The 8456-nt window shown below is 30.2% G+C and overlaps 1 pseudogene; it reads left to right on the forward strand.

The window, feature by feature from the left end:
• Window positions 1–1963: 1963 nt before the first annotated feature.
• The window catches only part of LOC102591584 (putative late blight resistance protein homolog R1B-16), an 8366-nt pseudogene continuing 1873 nt past the window's right edge, over window positions 1964–8456 (forward strand).

The following is an 8456-nucleotide window of genomic DNA, read 5'->3' on the forward strand; positions in this document are numbered from 1 at the left end:
GAGTTGAGCCTTATTTCACCGAGTTGAATATTTTATCTTTCAGTTGAGAATCTTATTCCTGAGTTGAGTTAGTTGAGTGAGTTGAGAAGAGGTAAGTATGTTTCCTTTTTATCAAGTTCAAGCTTATGTTGTGCTTTAGAATTCCCCTTACATGTTCGTACATTCCATGTACTGAGCCATTTGGCCTGCATCCTTTCATGATGCAGATTCAGGTATTCAAGATCATCAACAGGAGCTTTATTGATACCACATGGAGTTCGAGTTAGCTATGGTGAGTCTCCTTGATTCCGGAGGATTTCATTTGCTTTTTAGTTATATCAGTTTTTAGGATGTCGTGGGTCTTGTCTTAACTTTCATCTTTGTCAGTTAGAGGCTTCATAGATAGATAGTAGAGTTTGAGAAGTCTGTTTCATTTATCTTATTAAATGTATTAAAGATTTGAGTTGCCTATTGTTGGCTAGTTGAATATTCTATTTTTATTCAGAGTTTTCTTTTGAGTTAAAGCTTGTATTTAAGTTTTTCATGAATTTCATTATGTTTTAAGCTTTGTATGCTTGAGTTAGTCTTTCACTTATAGGTAGCCAGGATGAGGGTTCGCTTGGGGACTAGCAATGATTCTCGAGTGCCAGCCATGTCCAGGGTGTAGGCTCAGGTCGTGACAAAGGTGAAAGAAATGGAACGGGGTGGAGGAAAGAAGAAAGAGTGAAGTTTATAATTTTTATTTTTATTTTGTTGTTTTTATTGTAATTTCCTTTTTCTTTTAATTATTTTTAGTCTAAATTTTTATTTTCACGCTCCTTTTTTACATAAAATCACGTACTTATGCCAACTCAACAATTAAGTTGCCACATAAGTTTGGTCAATGGTCAAAAGGGTTTAAGATGTTGAATTTTATTGAGTTAAAGGGTTCAGTTGACAAAGAGGTAAGTAGAAAGGTTCAGAATACAAACACATACAAGTACCAGGGTCTATCAGACCATTTTCCTTTTCTTTAAAATGAATAGGTGCATCAAAATTTTCAAATCAAACTACACAATATTTCGTTAAACAATAATATTAAAATTTATTTATGTAGAAAAATAATTTTAAAAAATAAAAAGAAAAGTCAAGCAAATACTAGCTGAGAATTGGTTCCAAAAATCAGCCATGATCGTTTCATTATCATATTTTTAATGTCTTTCTCATTTGATTGTATTTAAAAGTTTATTCAACTTTTTGATTTAACACCTTTCCGGTATTAGTATTTTGTACAATATATATGATATTATTTAATATTTAATGAATTAGATATTTTATTTAGAATAGAGATAGAATAATAATTCCACTTTGCACTTTGACCAACTTCACAAATTTATGCCAAGTTGTTTACAAACTAAAAACATAACTTATATAAAATATTATGATATAAAAATATAAACTTAAGCTACAATAAAAAAAATATACCATTTATTGTGAGGGGCAAAAACAACGGCGTAACGACAATATTAGTTAAGAAAAAAAAGTGTGTTCAAACTTGGAGAAGTGGTAAATGAATAGGTACATCAAAATTTTCAAATCAAAACTACACAATATTTAGTTAAAACAAATAATTTAAAATTTTATTTATGTAGAAAAATAATTTATAAACAAAAAGAAAAGTCAAGCAAATACTGGTTGAGAATTGGTTCCAAAAATCAAACATCAACCACTTCACTTGATTCCAAAAATCAAGACAACAAAAAAATACATAATTGCAATTGTTGGTGCATTAACATCATAGCTTTTTTTATTATTATTTTATAATAATAATGTGACATTAAAATGCCATTTTTTTTTCTTGTCAACTTACTTGATTAGGACTAATTGAATAACTTTTTTCAAACAAATATTTTTATGGACTGTCGGAAATTATATAGAAAGACTTTGCTTTAATAATTCAAAACAATACTAAACTTAAACTAATCTATTTTCACATGTGCAGATATCTAACAATAAAGCTTTTTAAATAAGTGAATTAGGTTCTTCAACATTTGCTTCCTGTAAATCTGCAACAAGGCAAACTACCATTTGAGAGGAATTATTAGCTTGGAAGTAAACAAAAAGGTATAATATAATATTTTTCTAGTTTTCTATTTCATTTTTTACATGTATTTCTGTGATTCACTTGATTTGAAAGAAACATACATAATAAGAACTAGAAAAATGATTTATAGAAGAAGACCTTTTAACGTAGTTTTGTAGATATATATCTTGGTTGGCTCTATATTTAAGATCTTAATATATCTTGATACGGAAAACACTTTTAATATAGGGTGTGTTCAGTACGGAGGAAATATATATTTTTCAATGTTTTCGTTTGATTACTTAGAGCTTGTTTGGCATTGCTGTTGGGAGGCTAAAATTATTATTATTTTTTTAGGAAAAAACAATTATTTTGAAAAATTAAGTGTTTGGCAAGTCCTTAAAACTGCTTTTAAATGGAAGCAGAAGCAGATTTTCTGTTGTCGTTGGGAAGAAGTTAAAAATTTCAACTTCTCAAAAAAATATTTTTTTAAAGACTAAAATATCCCCTTCATATATACATATTTATCAATATATCCCTTATTAACTAATTAGCATATCTTATAAGTTTGGTTAAGATTCATTAAAGTATTTTATTTTTTATTTTTATATAATAAATTATTTATTTAATGTTTATATATTATTATTTATATTTTATAGATTATTATATATTATTATATGTTTTATTTTACAGAACTAGAAATAAAGGTAACAACAATATTTTGTAGGATTAAACATATGAAAGACTTTATTTATTTTTGTGGTGAATTTTTGTATATAGTGGTTTAATTTGTGGAATGATTTTTAAATTTATGAATATGTACATTTTAATATCATTAAAATAAAATTGTAACTAAAATTTTTGTAATAGATAATTAAAATAGTTTCTCTCTTTAAAATAATATTAATATTAAAAGCACATTAATACTTACTCTTTTTCGTAATTTGACTCTCAAAAGCATTTTTTTAAAAAGATTAGCAAAATACAATTTGTTTATCAAAATCACTTTTCAAATGAATTAGCCAAACATAAATTATTTTTTTCAAAAGCACTTTTTTAAAAAGTCATTTTAAAAAAGTGCTTTTCAAAAATAAGCAATTTTTAACAGCAATACCAAACATGCTCTTATTATTTAGAAAACATATCAAACACACACAAAAAAAAATAACAAACCCACTTATTAGTTAAAAAAATATTTTCAGAAAATAATTTCGTTCATACCAAACGCACTCATGGTTTGTTTAAATTTAGATCTCATCTTTTTAGTCCTTCTTCCATTTCATATTTAGTAAATTTTTTAGATTTTTTTCATTGTTCAGAATAATTGAATTGTTCAAAGTTCAAAATGAATGTTTGAAATTTTTTTCATATTTACCCTTTCAATTATTGGAGTTTATATTTTCTATGAGATAAATTACACTACTTACAAAGCTATATTTATGATTTCGCAAAGGACAATAGTAAAAATTATGGTTTAAGTTATGTTCTTAAATGTTTTTCTTAATATGTGTGCATTGTCTCACAAATTCAGTTAATATAGAATAGAAGGAGTATATATTATGGTCCAAATTCTTGAAAAATTATTAGTGTATATACTTGTGCGCCACTCTGAGTAACCTATCAAGTCTAATCAACGTAAAATATATATTTTGACATGCTATTTATTACTTTCACCAATTCATTTATTTACTTAAAACCGTAAATTACTAGGAATAATTATTTTGCATTTTCTTTTACTTGTGCGCATGTGATTACTATCTTCTAATTTTTATCCTAATTTAATGTGCATGTGATCATAAGTTGAAAAATCAATTCTTTAGAAATTGAAGGCTGGTTCGAGGTTGGAGATTCAATGGAAAAAGAAGGAAAGTCATCGGTATGTCTATCAATACTTTTACATGCTCCAAATTATTAGTAATTAAGTTTTACATATAAATTATACTTATTTTTCTAGCAATTATTAGTTTTACATTATTTTTGTAACAATTATTTTGAGAATATGTGTTGCATGTTTGGCCTCAATTACTTATAAGATTTTTTTATAAAAAATACTTATGCTAAAATCTTTAAACAACATTCAATAATCATAGAAACAAATTAAAACAATGATAACACCATATGATATGTTAAAATTGTCTAAGGGGTTAGATAATATACTTGAGCTGATAAAATCCCATAAAATAACAAACTGATGATTACAATGTGTATATATGAATAATTGGACAGTACAATAAAAACTTGTATCCAATATTACATGTTGTATTAATTTATAAGAATGACAAATTAAAAGAAAAAAATCATAAAAATTGAAATATAGAATGAAAGTTAAAAGGGAAAACATTTATAATCAAGTCAATTAACGTGAAAAGCAACACAATATATTTGTCGTCATATCATACAAAATGAATATATTAATAAGAAAAAAAAAAAGAATGGCCGATAAATAACAAAATTATATAAGAATTATAAGATGATGAAGCTAAAAAGTGCTGTAAATTAATAATTTTTTGTCAAATTTATAAAGGAAGAGAGACTATGTACATGAAAAGTTGTGAATGAATATATTTAATGACCGAAGCTAAAAAGATTAACAATTAAAAGGGTACCCCAATTAAAACTCATTAAGAAATGGGAACTGGTAAGTCATATTTGTCTTTTCGATTGATTGTGTACATATTTTCGATTGATTGTGTACCCCAAAAGTATCGTGGATCATGATGAGTTTATATGTACTGCTCCTTGTTGAGATGTGCTACCTCACAGTGTACTATAGTACCATGTCGAGGTATACTGGAATGCAGTAAAAGAGATATAAAGAACAGTAAAGGCAAGTGATTTTTACGTGGAAACCTCCTTGCTCAAGGGAGTAAAACCACGATCTGTACTCACAGGATTTCCAACTGTTTTCACTACTATCAAGCAACAAGTGAATACAGACTTCAAGTACACCACGTGAGACTAAACTCCTAATCTCACTACAAATAATAACTCTATTACTTAGCTAAGCCAAAGCAATGTCTCCATTTTCCACTATATTAACTAACTCTAATTAATATAGACTTCACTTACAATTCGCACAATTAACTCTAATTGTGCTTTGTATTTGGTACACAACTGACAAAATTGATACATTTCTTTATAAATGCTTACAATATCAGCACATTACAATCATTTAGACAACAACACATAAAAGATGCCCTTAATAGCTCTATCAGGTCCCTTGTTGTGTGCGTGTTAGAGCTTAAGTTCTTTTTTTTTTTCTTTCAATAATAACCCATGGGGCCATTTTATTTAATATGAACACAAAGGTTCAAAGCTAAAGCCAAAATGTGTCAAGCCCAAAAGTGGCCAGCCCAAGTAAGTTAAAATAAGAGTAACTTTCATATATAGCAAACATAAAAATCATATTTGTATGTTATAGCTATAGTTTGTATAATTGCGCTCTATAACAAATTGTATGTTTGTTATGGAGCATCAGATTGTATAACTCGCTGGCAGGAGCTTCAGATTTGTATAATTTCACTGGCAGGCCATTTGTATAAATCGTTGGCAGCCTTTTGTTTGAATAAATCATTGGCAGCCTCTCAATTCAATGTGTTTATATATCTGCATAAAATTTGAATTTGTATACAATTGAATCGAAATAAAACATGTGTATATCAAATCTCTCTCTCTCGCTTTATACAACACAAATTATACACTGTAATTTGTATAATCTGTGTTTTTATAAAGCGAGAAAGGCAAAAGAGAACTGTGCAGAGGAAGATCTGTATTTGTATAATTATAAGTGTATAGGACGAAAATATATGTATTCATATTTGTATATACAGTTTTCTCTCGCTTTATACAAACACAAACACATTTTATACATTTGTGTTTGTATAAAAGCGAGAGAGGTGAGGGAGAGAATGGCAAGACTGGCGAGCGAGAAACCTAGGGAGAGAGGCGAATGACAATTGTTTGCTACGGGTTACTATTAAATCAAATTGTGGTTATAACATTTAATTTGAATTAATAGTTTGCTATTATATACAATTTTCCCTTAAAATAATAATATTTAAAAAAAAAAAAAAAAGACAACACCAAAAATCTCTCAGATGAATCTGGAAAAGGAAAGCATCTGCTTAGACCAAACGATTCCCCTGTTCTCCTTCCTCAAAGATGCCTACTCCCATGGTTGATCGAACCTGTGGCGCCACACTTTCTTGTTTTTGGGAGCTTAACCGATCCGGGTAAGTGGTGAGGCTATGCGTACTACACTCTCGACTCATAACGGAGGGTCACGTAAAGTTTCTTCAAAAAATCGCTCAGAAATCATATCACCAAAATATTCATGGACTTAATACACAAAAAAACTAAGAAAATGATTTAATTCTTGTTAAATGGGTTCTAAATGCCAAAAAATGTCATGGATCATAGTGAGACTATGCGTACTGTTCCCACAACTCATTACGGAGGGTCCATGAAGTTTTTTTTAAAAAATGGTCCGAAAGTTATATCACCAAAATATTAATGGGCTAACACACATGAAAAACTGAGAATCGGGTATTTAGGCTAATTCAATTTGTCCAAGTCTTACTAAATTTTGATTTCTTTAGTTATTGTCTCTATTGAAACAACAACAACAACAATGATAACAATTACATATTATGTTTTAATTTAGGAGGAAAAAAGAAGAAGAATCAGGAATCTTATTGATGATTGCTCAAATGGCTTGAAGAAAATAATGAATGACGAAGTATTGAGACATTCAAATTGGCGTGCCAATAAAAAGCTAAGAATGAATCTGAGATTCCTAAGAACATTTGTCCTGTTTGGGGATTCAAGTTTGGATGACTTTTATGAGAGGATGTCCAACAAAATAAACAAGTTCAGTTTTATGACTCGGTCACTACTTAATGATGAAGTAACTCTAGAGAAATACAACATGGATAGTCTTGTCCCTCTGCTGCTGGAGGAGATGGAAAGTTATTTAAGTTTGAAGAATGATAATTATGTAGCAATGACCACAGAGGAGAAAATGTTTGAATACCTCTTCACAAACCTCCATGATCTACCAAACTATTTGACTCTCTCGCAGATGACTGACTACAACATTCTTCGCCAAGTATTCCGTCGTCTGACAGATTTCTATCCTATCCTCCTCGCCAACAAAACAACTACCACTCAATATCTCTTTCCTCGCTTCCAATTCATCGCCCATACATTTCTACAATTCTATTTTGCTATTTGGACTGGAAACTATAATCCCTCATCCAAAGTCTCTGAATACTCTTCCAATGTCACTTCTCTACTGATCAACATAATCCCTCTTGAGCTGGAAGTTCTATACATTTCTACTTCTAAGCTCATCAAAGAATCAACGTCAACTCATCAACTAAAACGGTTTGTCAAGCAAATCCTAAAAGCATCTCCAAAGATTCTTCAAAATTATCTCATTCATCTCCAAGGACGCATGGTAGCTGTCAATTACTCTCAAACTCAAAGTTTCAATGTCATGATCGAGTTCCTATTGATCTTTCTCACCGATATACCAAAGCGCTTTATCCATCCTAACAAATTGAACGATATGTTGGCACATGTCGCACTACTTACAAGGAAGATATCTATTCTGTTGGAGGAGAGCTCTGAGAATAATATCAATGAAGCAGGCTTTTCAGCTAGTCCAGACTTGTTGCAAGAAATTGAACGAATGAAGGGAGATATCAAACAGAATTTTTGAAAGCCCCGGATCAGTCATCTCAACTTTGCTTTCCTATGGATGATGGTTTCCTCTTCATGAATCTTCTACTCAGACATTTAAATGATTTGCTCATTTCCAATGCTTATTCAGTTTCTCTCATAAAGAAAGAAATTTGAATAGTGAAACAAAGCCTTGAATTCCTAACATCATCTTTCAGGCAAACATTGGATGACAATACTAGTGGAGTAGTTAAAGATTGTTGGGTGCGTGCTTTAGATGTGGCATATGAGGCATAACATGTCATTAATTCCATTCTTGTCAGAGATAATGCTCTCTCGCATCTCCTTTTCTCACTTCCGAGTGTCACTGATAAGATCAAGCTTATCGTGGCAGAAGTGACCAGTTTACAGCTGGAGGATAAGAATGGGGATGACCCTCTTGATGCAAAGTCTTCCGTCGAGCCAATTGAGTCAACCTCATCATCTTTTGTTGAGGTAACAGTAGGTCATGAAGAAGATGAAGCCAAGATTATTGACCAGCTCCTTGATAAACATGAATCCGAACTTGATGTCATTTCTATTGTCGGAATGCCAGGACTCGATAAAACTACTCTGGCCAACAAAGTGTATAACAATACATTAGTTGCTAGTCATTTCAAGATTCGTGCTTGGTGCACTGTTTCCCAAAAGTATAACAAGTCAAAGGTGTTGCGGGAGATTCTTCAGCAAGTTG

The sequence above is a fragment of the Solanum tuberosum genome, unplaced genomic scaffold (genome assembly GCF_000226075.1).
Source record: "Solanum tuberosum cultivar DM 1-3 516 R44 unplaced genomic scaffold, SolTub_3.0 scf00189, whole genome shotgun sequence".
NCBI lineage: Eukaryota > Viridiplantae > Streptophyta > Magnoliopsida > Solanales > Solanaceae > Solanum > Solanum tuberosum.